Raw genomic sequence first — 12,948 nt, forward strand, 5'->3', positions numbered from 1 at the left:
TCTCTCTCTCTCTCTCTCTCTCTCTCTCTCTCTCTCTCTCTCTCTCTCTCTCTCCCCCCCCCTCCCCCCTTAGAGGCGATGTGCACTCAGGTGAGGGGCAGCTTTGGGGCCAGAAGAGGCAGAGAAGAGCCCAGCTGGTGTGGCTCAGTAGTTAAGCGTTCATGAACCAGGAGGTCAGGGTTCGATTCGCAGTCAGAGCATGTGCCTGGGTTGCAGGCTCGATCCCCAGTTGGGGGTGTGCAAGAGGTAGCTGATCAATGGTTCTCTCTCATCATTTGTGTTTCTTTCTCTTCTTCTCCCTGTCTCAGAAATCAATACTATACACATCCACACATATTAGTTAATTTTTTTTTTTTTTTAAGAAGAGGCAGAGTAGCAAGGCAAAGATCTTCCTTGGCTTGGCACACTCCAGTCTATCAGAGTCCTGTTTCCACAACCTCTTCTCTGCCTCTCCCCTGCAGGTGAATTTCCCCCATTCCTTCGTTCTTGCAAGCATCTGGGACATGCCCAGATAGATGGGGCGGCTTCATGGCCCAGAGCCCACATGAGGGGCAGGGCCGACTGCCCAGGGTGGGTCTGGCTCTGCCTTCCACAAGCCGTGAAGCCCTGGACCAGTCCCTCTACCTTTCTGGCTCTCGGCTTTTCCATCTGTAAAGTGGGAACAAGTAGCCCTTACTTCCGAGTGAGATGTATGAAGTAGGTGAGTGAGTCTGGCTGACAATCTTCGCACCTGTTTTTCCTTCTTCCTGAAACACTCCCACTTCCTTCAGATTTCTGATCAGATGTTTCCTCCTCAGGGAGATCTTCTTGCCAGACCCTACTATCCTTGCTCTTAAGGCCCAACTGTGCATTTTTCTCTTTAAGCATTTATCACTGGCTGAAATTATAAATAGATGATATATCATTGATGATTGATTGATTGAGAGGGGATAGATTATATAGATACATTAATATAATTTTATTATAACAACTAGAGGCCTAATGCACCCAGCAGGCATCTGGGGCCTGGGCTTCCCTTGCAGCCCAACTTTGTCTGGAAGGTTGTTCAGAAGGATGTCTGGTCTAATTAGCATATTATGCTTTTATTATTAGAGATATTTATGGAAAGATAAGATATGCTATTATGTAATTACTAGAGGCCTGGTGCATGGATTTGTGCACCAGTGGAGTCCCTCAGCCTGGCCTGCACCCTCTCATAACCCGTTGGGAGATATTGGACTGTTGATTTTAGCCCGATCCTCTGGCCTGTGGGGATCTGCCCAAAACCAGCAGCCTGACATTCCCGGAGGGATGAAGTATTGCACAAAGTGGCAGGTGGCTGGGGAGGAGCCCGAGCCCAGGCCAAGTGCCGCTACGGCTCATCTTGGCCCTGCTGTGCCTGCCCCGCTGCTCGGTAGTGCTGCCACAGAGGCGGGAGAGGCTCATGCCCCCGCAGCTGCCCTCGCCAGACATGAGCCTGGCGTCTGGCACTCGTCAGTCAGCTGAGCAGCTCTCCCACTGTGGGAGCACACTGACCACCAGGGGGCATCTCCTGCATTGAGCGTCTGCCCCCTGGTGGTCAGTGTGCATCATAGCGGCTGGTCATTCAGTCACTTAGGCTTTTATATATATAGATGTAGACAACATATCTACATTAATATATATTAAATAGGATACATAAAATATAGGACATATTATACTATAGATATGCTATTATGTAATTTGTTTGGTTCCCACCGCAGTCCCAGCGTCGTTCACCTATCAGGTTCTCAGTAACTATTTGTTCAATGAATGAAGGTGTGAACCAGCCCTTTCACCCATGGTTGGGTGTCCATGTTCTTATTGCTCTTCCTCATTGTGACTGATTCGGGAGGGGAATGGTTATTATTTACTTCTCACATCTCCCACTAGACATGGCCTTCCTTGCAGATTAGGTTAAGGGCTGTTTTCCCAAATTGTACCCTCACTGCCTGGTCCAGTGCCCGGGTCTTTGCTAAAAGCAGACCCTTCAAAGAAATAAGATTCCCACAACTTTGCAAAGCAGAGCACTCATGATGGAGAGGCCGCCAGCGCTTGCCTGCGCCCGGTGCGGACTGCTGACCAGCACGCTGCCCGCCGCCTCCTCTCCCCGGCGGGGACAATGAGTCATTGAGGGTCCCGGCACAGCAGCCTCGTGGGGGGAAGGCCCCCATCTATCTCTTTGCCTAGGACCTTTGCCCTCCCGAGTGCTGGAGAAAGCAGGATGCCGGGCCTTGCAGAGATGGGGCGTGGGAACGGGAAAGAGCCACCCAAGAAAGAGACAGGGAGAGTCTGTGAAGAAATGCCAGGCTCTGCTGCCCATGCATTCCAGCCAACAGGCAAGCGCAGACTTGCCAACTCCCCCGGGAGAGGGAGCGGTACTCCGACGAGAAAACACTGCGGTTTCTGGTTCCCAGGATCAGAGGTGGATGGAGGAGACCTGTGGGGCCACCGGGCACCCCTCCTGCTCCTGCACACCTTCCCTGCTCTAGCCGGGCCAGGAATGGCCCCAGCCCTGGGCCCCACATCCTGGTCCTCGCTCTCCCACCTGGGACTCGCCTCTCACCTGACACAATCCATTGGGTGGGTGGGGGAAATGGCCCCAGTGCCCGAGTCACCATCTGGCTTTGGCGTCCTGGCCTTCTTCTCTCGCTCAGAAGCAGCCACCTTTGCTAAAAGGCCAGTGGGTCCCGGGACTTCCCACGGCCAGGTGATTTTATCCCCTCTGGAAAGAAACGAGGGTGGCCTTCCGAGAAGGACAAGGCCTCGTGCGAGGTCACACAGCTCACGAGTGGATGCGTGGGGTTCAGGCTCCCATGATTTGACATCACACTGCCCTTCTCCCGGTTGTCACGGCTTCATACGGGGGAAAACACCACTGGCGTCAACGGTCCTGGGTTCGAATCTTGACTCCTCACGGTTTACATGACTGCACAAGTAACCACACCTCCTGATTCTCAGGTTTATTCGTTGTAAAGTGAGAATAGTGGCTGTTTTGAGCTCTGAAAGGGAGAACATCTACAGGTGCCTGACACACCGTGGGTACTCCCTCCCCACTCCCCACCCCCCGCCCGCTCTGCCCTGTCCTCACCCTTCCTGGTGGGAGCAGAAGGGAGGAGACTGTCCTGGGCTCCCTCCCACCCCAGCAACCCGGTGGAGTGATCCATGACAAGTTGCTAAACAGTTTTTTCAAAGCTGTTTCTTCATTGACGCAGGTCCATCCGCTTCCCGGGCTTGGGAATCCACCAGCTCAGTGGATTTCACTCTTTTTCATGAGCGTGAATAATTTAGAAACCCCTTGCCCTGCCTTTAAACTGTGGGTGCTTAGATCTTAATCTCATCAAGTCTGATTCCTGGGTGGGGCATGTTGTTCAGATTCCAAGACCAGGAGTCCAAGGACCCCCTTTAAAAACCACTACACAGCCCGGCCTGTGTTGCTCAGTGGTTGAGCATCAACCTATGAACCAGGAGGTTATGGTTTGATTCCCAGTCAGGGCACATGCGCTGGCTGCGGGCTCAATCCCCAGTCCGGGGACGTGCAGGAGGCAGTTTATCAATGATTCTGTCTCATCATTGATGTTTCTCTCTCTCCCTCTCCCTTCCTCTCTGAAATCAGTAAAAATATATTTAAAAAACTGAAAACCATGGCACAAGGAGCAACAGACAGACAACCAGAACACAGGACAATTTGTTCTTTTAATGTGACCTTCAGAGTTTTAACGCAGATGTGGGAATTTTGCAGCAGGGGTAAACAGATCCATTTGAACCTGCCTCGGGGCGCGAGAGGTTCGGTTCGGTTCTGGCTCTCCCAGGGCTGACCGTGGGGCCATGGAACGGCCACTGTGTCCTTTCTGAGTCCAGTTCCTCATTTGTAAATGGGGACGGCAGTCCTCCTTCCTAGGACAGCTGAATGCATCGCAACAGGTTTTGTGCATTTGGTGCAAGTTTTGTACCTAAACGTGTGCATGCCATATACTTGGTACTGTCTGACATAATGTATCCATGTTAGGGGTCATGTGAAGATAAGCACTTCATTCTGGGACATTTCTTTATTTTAATAACACATAACATGTCTGCTGTTAAACCTGTGTTCTGGCATTCGGGACTATATCTCTTTAGTAGTGTTTATACTGAAGGCAGCCAGGCGTCTGCGGACAAAGTTAGGCCTCAGACAATCAGCCCTTCGGTCAGCCTCCGGGAGCGGACCATTGTTCCCATCCCTGGGGTGTACGGGTCTGTCGACCCTGAGTTTTTCCTACTGATGGTGACAATGTGTGTTTCTAACTTTTTCTCTTATCAGCTTAAAAAAAAAAAAAAAAAGCAAAACACCTCTAGTTTGATACTGTCACTCCACCTGGTAAAACCTTTCTTTGTACTCTGAGGGTAAAGGCCACAACCTGGCCAAAAACCGGTTTGGCTCAGTGGATAGAGTATCAGCCTGTTTGACTGAAGGGTCCCAGGTTCGATACCTGTCAAGGGCATGTAACTTAGTTGCGGGCACATCCCCAGTAGGGGGTGTGCAGGAGGCAGCTGGTCGATGTTTCTCTCTCATCAATGTTTCTAACTCTCTATCCATCTCTCTTCCTTTCTGTAAAAAATCAATAAAATATACTAAAAAAAAAAAGACCACAACTTGGCCTGTGGCTTACAGGGTCTGGCCCCGCACACTTGCCCGCCTCCGTTCGCCCTCTCTGCGTCAGCCACGTCAGCCACGTCAGCTTTGTCTGGACTCTCCCATCCTCACCCGTTCTCTCCCATCACTGTCCTCCCCTGCTCTGTTTCATGTACAAGGAAAGTTCTTTCCCCTCTGTTTCACCTGGAAAACTCCTGCTCTTCTTCAGCTCTCAGCTGAGTCACACCTTCAGAGTCAGCGCTCGCACCTCCCGGTGTGGCATTCACTGGGCCTGTCTGTACTCAGCGGATCTGCCGTCGGACTTCTTGGGGTGAGGGAAGGAACCTATAGGAACAGCTGTTTCAAGCACTCGCTGCGCCTCAGGCACTGTGCTGGATGCTTTACACTGATGATTTTCTCTTTCTTAATATATTTTTATTGATTTCAGAAAGGAAGGGAGAGGGAGAGAGAGAGAAACGTCAGTGATGAGAGAGAATCTTTGACGGGCCGTCTTCACATAGGGGATCGAGCCCACAACTCGGGCATGTATCCTGACTGGGAATCGAACCGGTGACCTCTTGGTTCCTGGGTTGACACGCAACTGCTGAGCCATGCCTGGCTGGGCTGCATTGTTTGTTTTCCATTGTTGCATCCTTCCTGCGTGGTCAGTCAGTAGGAGGAGCTACATTTTGTAGGTGAAAAACTGAGGTTCAGAGAAGTTCAGTATCTTACCCAGCATCCCTCTGCTCATCAGGGGCAGAGTTGCTGTTTGAATCCAGGTCTGCCGGGACATAAAGCCTGTGCTCTGAGCACTGTGCCACGCCTGCCCCTGCTTCTTCGTGCAGGAGCCAGTGTTTGGGTCTCTGTCGGTGGCAGGGCGCTAGGCTTTCCGTTCGGTTGGGTGGGCTGATGGCGACCCGTCTCCAGGGGTCAAGGGTCAGGGAAGAGGCTGTTGCCATTTAATTACATGCAGCAGCCGCTCTGCAGTTGGGCGATTACCGCATTTGTTCACCATATGATGGCTTGGCTCCCAGTCAGCTCCCCAGGGAGAGCCATGCAGCCGTCCTCATTACCGCCCTCTGTGCTGAGGGGAGGACGCACAAAGAGAAGGAGTGACCACGTGGCTTGCATTGGCTCCAGGCAGTCACACAGAGCTTCCTGACTGTGCCACCTCCTCGCTGCTCTCCTCCCCCAGCTCCCCTCCCCCAACACCCTCCTCCTACCCTCCCCATGCATGGGGCAACTGAGACTTTTCTTTGTCTCTCCTCCAGCCAATTTCTTTTCCTCTCCCTGCGCTTCTCCCCGGCAAAGGCTGAGGCAAGAGAAGAGGAAGGGTCGCCGGATGAGGTTGTGCAGCCTGTGCACAGCTCACAGGTGCCTTCCGGTGGGACCAAACGCCAGCTGGCCTCTGCTCACCCGTGCTCTGCCCTCTGACGGATGGACACAAAGCCGTCCTGTAGGGAAAGGCTGGAGCGTGTGGCTCGGGGAAAAGGCTGTAGATAGTCCTGGACTTTGGCAACCAAACACCTCCTCCCTTCTCGGGGTCTGTATTCACCAAGATGCCCGGACTCCAGACGCCTCGGAAGCCTGTGTCCCTGTAGTCATCATGAATACCGTTATCTGGGCCTGGAGCTCCTTAAGCAGATAACGAGGACCGAGGCCCTGACCTCCAGGTTCAAGAGCAAAGCCACTTTGGCAGGGTGGTTTATGACCACAGGTGTTCGGTTGAGCAAACGTGGATTTGGGCCCTCAGTCTGTCACTTAACAGCTGTGTGACCTAGGAGCACTCACTCCCCCTCTCTGAGCCTCAGTTTCCTCCTCCAGGAACGGTGCTTGTAAAGACTGGCTATCATTATTTACGCAAACGTGATAAAAATAAAAATACCAATAGCCCTTGCTTCCTAGGTGCCTGCCATTGTTCTTTGCCCCTTTATAGGGATTCATTCTTTTCATCCTCTGCGCAGTTTATTTTCCAGACGAAGAACCTGAGGCACAGAGAGGTGAACTAACTTGCCTCAGGCCACACAGTGGCTGACCTGGGAAAGCCGGGGTTTGAGTTAGGGCCCTTCTCTAACTCGCCAGGTAAAAGCACATAGAAGTCAAGTCTCCCCCTAAGAAGGACTCCATGAGCAGAAGCCGGCCCGGTCTTAGCGGCAGCTACAGCCTCCAGGGTCAGAGGCTGCCAGCACATGGGGAGATTCTGTAAATCTTGTACCATGTCATGCCGTTCTCAGACTCTGTTCCTCGAAGTATCCTGGTTTCTTTCAGCTGTTGGTGGGGGGGTGGGGGGGGATGGGAAGCCGAGTGAGCAGGATTCTGGCTCCCCCTTCTCACCCCATCACCTTCACCCAGGGGATCCGTTGCAGTTTCATTTATTTATATATTAAAATTCCAAGTAAAAGTTTGTTTGAAAAAGTACTCTGCTGCCAAGCAAGGGTTTAAAAACATGTGGCCCAGCCCTAACTGGTTTGGCTCAGTGGATAGAGCGTCGGCCTGAGGACGGAAGGGTCCGAGGTTTGATTCTGATCAAGGGCATGTACCTTGATTGCAGGCACATCACCAGAAGGGGGTGTACAGGAGGCAGCTGATCGATGTTTCTCTCCCATCCATGTTTCTGACTCTCTGTCCCTCTCCCTTCTTCTCTGTAAAAAAAAAATAAAAAATCAATAAAATATATTTTTTTAAAAACAAACACTTGTGGCCCAGCCAAACCCACACATGTTTAAGTGCGTGTGCCTCAGAGAGGGCAAGTGCCTTGCTCACAGACACACGGCAAGTGAGCTGGAGCCAGAGCAGCGGCTTTTCGCCGAGCCTCCTTCACAGTCTGTTACTTCCCCTCAGTGGCAACTGGAGAATGTCCTTTGCTCACGTCTCCCAGTCCCTTCATTCCAGTGCACTCCCCTGAGGCTCCACGCACACCGCCCGTGTCTGCACCTGGCCTGGGCACACCCCCCTGCACATGCCCATAGGTGCCCCAGCCCGGCCACCTCCCTGCTCCCTCGGCTGGCTGTCTCTCCGGTGAAGGTCGGGCCTGGGTGAGAGGGAGGAGGGCTGACGGTGTCATAGTGTTCATGGGATACATTTGAGAAATGCTAAACCCACAGTCTTTGGAAATGTAGGCCTGGGGCCAGGCACAGAGCCAGCCAGCTTCAGCGGGGGCAGGAGGGGTTGGTTATTCTGAGGCGGAATTAGTGTCTTTTAAACACTGGATGAAGACATTGTTTATTCATGATCCTGGGAGGACAAAGATAAGACATGCATAATGGATTTGGGGTTTCTCAGCAGACAGCTATGCTCGGCTGTCTCCATCATCATAACAAAGACTCAGGTCCATCCACGGAGGTGGGCAGTTTTGTGTGGACTCTGTCTCTGCAGCACACAGTGGGCTCATGGGCGCAGGTTAGGAAGCTGAGGCTCAGAGAGTTGAAGGAACGGGCTCAAGGTCACACCCGCTAATGGGGGAGCCAGCATTGAACCAGGTTTCTCTGATTCCCAAATTCACAGCCTTTTGATGGTGACGAGGTCCTCAAACTAGGACCCTGACCTCTAGGACTGAGGGCAAAGCCCTGTAGGCCAGATGTTAAGGCCGTGAATTTAGAGCAAGACCACTGAGATGCTCTCACTCAGGATGGGTAGTGTAGTAGGTACAAAGGTAGTTAAGACACTCTCCACCTTCCATTTAGCTATGGGGGCAGGTTACCATAACAACAAGACCCCAAGAGTCTTGGCTCATAAGAGGTGCAACAGAAAGGCAGGACATTGTGTGCTGGGCTGGCCGGTGTGGCTCAGTTGGCTGGGTGTCGTCCTGGGCACCAGGGTGTTGCCAGTTCAATTCTCAGTCAAGGGCACATGCCCAGGTTTCAGGCTCCATCCCCAGGAGGGGGTGTGCAAGGAGGCAGCTGATCCATGTTGACCAATGTTAAGCACATCGATGTTTCTCCCTCTCTCTCTCTCTCTGTCTCTCTCTCTCTCTCTGTCTCTCTCTCTCTCTCTGTCTCTCTCTCTCTCTCTCTCTCTCTCTCTCTCTCTCTCTCTCTCTTCCTCTCTAAAAAATAGAAATAAAAAAATCAATAAGACTTGGGTTCATATCCTCGCTCTGCCCTTTGCTGGCTGTGTTGACCTTGGACACCTTCTGAAAGCTGCCTGTGCTTTCGTTTCTCCATTTGTCAAATGGAGATGACAAGGGGTTTCTCCTGACAGGGGAGAGTAAAATAATATTTCTAAGGCACTTAAATAATAGCGTCTGGCATGTTCTCGGCCTGAGCCTGGTTATCTGCCCAGCAGGAGAGCAGTGCGTGTGAGAGAGAGATGACAGGAAGGCCTGCCCTTTGGGGCCATGATGGTAAGGTTTGGATGATGTCATCCTTATTTTATTTCCCTCTAATCAAACCGTAGGTATGCAACGGTGCCTCGCCGTGGTCCACAGCTCATTTGGCCAGTGTTTCTGACTGTTGCATTCACATTGCATTCATCTTGGTGACTGAATTTCCGGGCATCTCTCCTTCCGGTTTTGTGTCCAAAGTGTTCTATTCACCTCACCCGAGTCCCGGCCTGGTCAGGACATAGAGCATACGGTAGTGGACATTCAGTTACTGTTTTCTGACTGCTCTTAGTCCACAGGCTTGGGGTCTTGCACCAAGTGGGTCTTCAGTAGATGGAACCTTCTGCAGGGTTTGCATGCCGCAGGGGTTCAGAGCTCAGGTCTGGGTCCATATTGGACCACCACTTACTGGGTGCCCTTTTTTTTTAGTCTCTTAATCTCTCTGTGCTTCCGTTCCCTTATATGTAACAGGAGGCTAATGATAGGATCTCCTTTATGGGGATGCTGTGAGGCTTTTAAAGGAGTTTGTCCACCTAAGGTGCTTAAAAGAGTATGAGACACTGATGAACGCTCCATGGATAGTAACCTCTTTGTTATCTTTCTCCTGGGGTTAAGGGTCATGATGGACGGAAGGGCAGAAATGCGTCAGGCGGCTAAGGAAGAGCGGGTAGAACTATTGTATGTCAGAGAAGCGGAGCTCAGTCCTTTGAGCCTTGGCCAGCGGCAGGACTATCCGAAGCGCTTGCCTGACATGCAGCCTCTGTCCCCGCTTCTCAGATGTTAGGAGTTGTTATGTTCGTGGTCCAGGCACCCCGGTTTTCAGCACGCCAGGTGAGAGTGCTGTAGGGGGTCCCCTGAGCCCACGCTGAGAAACGCCAGATCTTGGCTTTGCAGCGAACAGCGTCTCTCTGAGGCCCGCGGCTTCCTGAGAACAAGCAGATCCGCTGCTTCCTGTCTCCTTTCCTCCCTCCATCTCCCAGGAGGGGGCTCGGCTTCCAGATGGGGTCGGTTCCAGCTGCTCCCAGGCCTCCCTGAACCCCTCCCCTGGGCCTCCCACTGTGAAACCCCTGGCCCTCAGAGACTTCCCAGCGAATGTGCTGAGGGCTCTGTGGCTGATGCCCGCCTGCTGCGCCCCTCGGCTGAACGGGGGGCCTCTCTCCAGGCTTTCCCCAGGAGATCTGACTCTGTTTCCTTGGCTGTCAGTGGGCAGAATGCCCACGTCTCTTCTTCAGGGGCTGTGGAGGGAGAGCAGCAGGAAGCTTGGGACAGAGTTGTGCAGGGGCCGGGCAGTGTGCAGGGTAGTAGGCTCTGCAGTCACACAGCCCCCCTGCTCCTGGCTCTTTTCACCTCCTGGAGCTTTGGATGAGCAACGTAGTACCCAGGAGCCTCTTGGGCCCCTCGTTTTAAAACAGGGCCATTCCCGGGAGAGCCCCTGTGAGGATTGCGTGAAGAATGAAGGTAAAGCAGCCGCCCAGAGTCCGATGCACAGCAAGAGCTCAGGGTGCCATTGTGTCAGCAGAGAAGTGGGTGGGAGGTGGGTGGGGGAGATGAGCAGATCTCTGCCCTCTGCCCACCCCTACTCTTCCTGTCATCCGGACACTGCGCCCCACTCTCTGGAATGTTTCTTGGTGTCGCCTGTGTGGTTCTTGTCCTCCCAACTAGATTGCAGGCTCAATGAAGTCACGTCCTAGAGGAATCCTCTGCATGCGTTTGCCACCCACCCAAGGTTTATGGAATACCAACTCTGTGGGAAATGACTAATGATGGGAAATTCCAGTTTCTCTTATTTTTTGGGAGGGGGAAAAAAAACACAGACCTTATTTATATTCCTTTTCATTTCGTGATTAAGTGAAATAACCTGGAAGTGTCTGGCCCATCCTAGGTCCAAAATACTGCTTTTTAAAGTGAGATGCTGGCAAATTATAGCTGGCAGGAGACTTCAAGTTCACTGGCTTTCACCAAGTACTTTTGTAGTTGAGAAAACTGAGGCTCAGAGAGGGGAAGTGGCTCGCCATCGGGGATCTTCATCTGAACCACAAAACACGGAAAAGGACACGTGACTGTGTTCACGTTTCTCCCAATTACGGCACTTAACACTGTAAGGAAAGGAGAGACGTGAATTCTTTATATGCAAGGGGTGCCTTTGGCCATAGGGGCTTAACTTTCTCCCAGAACTAGTTGAAAAGGATTGTGATGGGTAGAGGTGTGGCTAGCCAGACACCTTGCGCCCTCTGAATGCTTCCCACAGTGGGTGTGAGGCATAGCCCAGGGGCTAGTGGTGTGGAAGAGACTGTCCCATTATCGGTCCAAGTGCTTTGTAAAACCAGAAAACCCTACAAACAGAAGAAGCTTTGCCTGCATGTTTGGAAGGGGGCTGACAAAACTCGCAGATGTAGAGGCAAAATGCCTCTAAAACCCAAGTTCTGGTTCCACTGTGTAGATGAAGGTAGGCTGACTGTTGTGAAAAAAAAACAAACTCATGAGTTCATTGTGAGAGAATTTTAGTTCTTTGCTACCCAGGGGTCCAGCCAGGCCCCTTCCATCTTGTGGCTCCATCAACTCTAAGTCCCCAAAATCCTGTGCAGGCTGTCTGCATCTGTTAAGTGATGAGAAAGAGAAGGGAGAAGACTGTTTGTAAAGATTTGTATGGTCCAGGCAAGCCAAACCTCATCACCAGCGTTTTATTCATTCCATTGGCCAGAACTCAGTCACATGTCTGCACCCAACCGCAAAGGCCAATGGGAAATGTAGTCCAGCTAGGTACTCAGGTGAAAAAGGAAACAAGTTTGGCCAACCAGGTATCTAGATTCTGCAGCACTCTGAAACTTTGAACACGTCTAGTCTATTACCCATCTTTTAATGCAGGAAATGAGGCTTGCATTTTAGGCTTGTGCCAAGGATTAAAGAGAAAAGTGTCTCTTACAATGCTCAGGGAGAGAGAATGCAGCTAATTGCTGCTGCTATTATCTTCACCACCTCCTGAAAGCCTGGCTCGGGGCCGAATACATAGTAGGTGCAAAGCGAACCATTGTGCAGTCGAGGGTCTTCCCACCAGCCTCCTGAAAGCTTGCTTAGCCTCAGCGCGCCGGCGTTGGGTTCACACACACATCTTTTTGACAGCTCACCCGTCCTGATCCGTCATTCCCGATGGCCCCTGCCAGCTATGAGCGGAAACACAGAAAGGGTTTTATCTGAAGCCTGAGACATCCTGAAAGGAAGAGGCCTCCCTCTTTGGGCCCCTTGGAAGGCTGCCCACGGCACCTCACATTCTTTGCAGCCTAGAGGCCGGTGGTAACCAGGAGCTCACGGAGGGGCTACTGCCGCCGGCTATGGAGGCTGCTGCTGCTGCATGAAGCCTGTGGCTCGTGGCCTGGAAGCCTTGGTGCAGAGAGCCCCACTCTTGCTCAGAATGAGGAGGAAAGGCCCCTCTGTTGTGGTAACTATTGGAGCTGATCTGGTGTGCCCAGCTCACCATACCACGGTTAAGTGGGTGTTATGAATATTTAAGACAAAGGCCACTGCTCAGATAGTAGTAATAGTAACAGCTGACACTTCTATAGTTGTTTACTATGTGCTAGGCACATTAACTAATGTAGTCTTCAAGGTACCCAATGGGATATGTATAATTAATTATATGGCAAATTTGTAGAGGAGAAAATAAAATTGGGATAGAAAACAGTCACGGCCTCACCCAAGGATCCCGGGAGCATGTCTTTAGTTAAGGCATAGCCTCTGTAGTTTGCCTAAGTCCCCACCACTCCCTAATGTCTCCCAGACCTAGGGACTGAGTTTCAATTGCCATTTCTCTGCACTTGGATGTGTTGCTTAAGACTGCAGACACTGAATCCAGAACACCATAGTTTTAAATCGTGACTCTGCCACAGCGCAGCTGTGCAAACTTAGGAGGTTATTCACGCTCTAAATCTGTAGAGTGTGTCTAAGATCATTGGCCTCTTTGCCTGGCCGGCGTGGCTCAGTGGTTGAGCACCGACCTATGCACCAGGAGGTCACAGTTTGA

The 12,948-nt window shown here is 51.7% G+C and overlaps 1 protein-coding gene across 2 annotated transcripts in view; it reads left to right on the forward strand.

Annotated features, from left to right (window-relative positions):
* The window catches only part of SYN3 (synapsin III), a 372,118-nt gene that overhangs the window by 84,803 nt on the left and 274,367 nt on the right, over positions 1-12,948 (forward strand). The window lies entirely within an intron of this gene.

The sequence above is a fragment of the Pipistrellus kuhlii genome, unplaced genomic scaffold, assembly GCF_014108245.1.
Source record: "Pipistrellus kuhlii isolate mPipKuh1 unplaced genomic scaffold, mPipKuh1.p scaffold_m20_p_3, whole genome shotgun sequence".
Lineage (NCBI taxonomy): Eukaryota > Metazoa > Chordata > Mammalia > Chiroptera > Vespertilionidae > Pipistrellus > Pipistrellus kuhlii.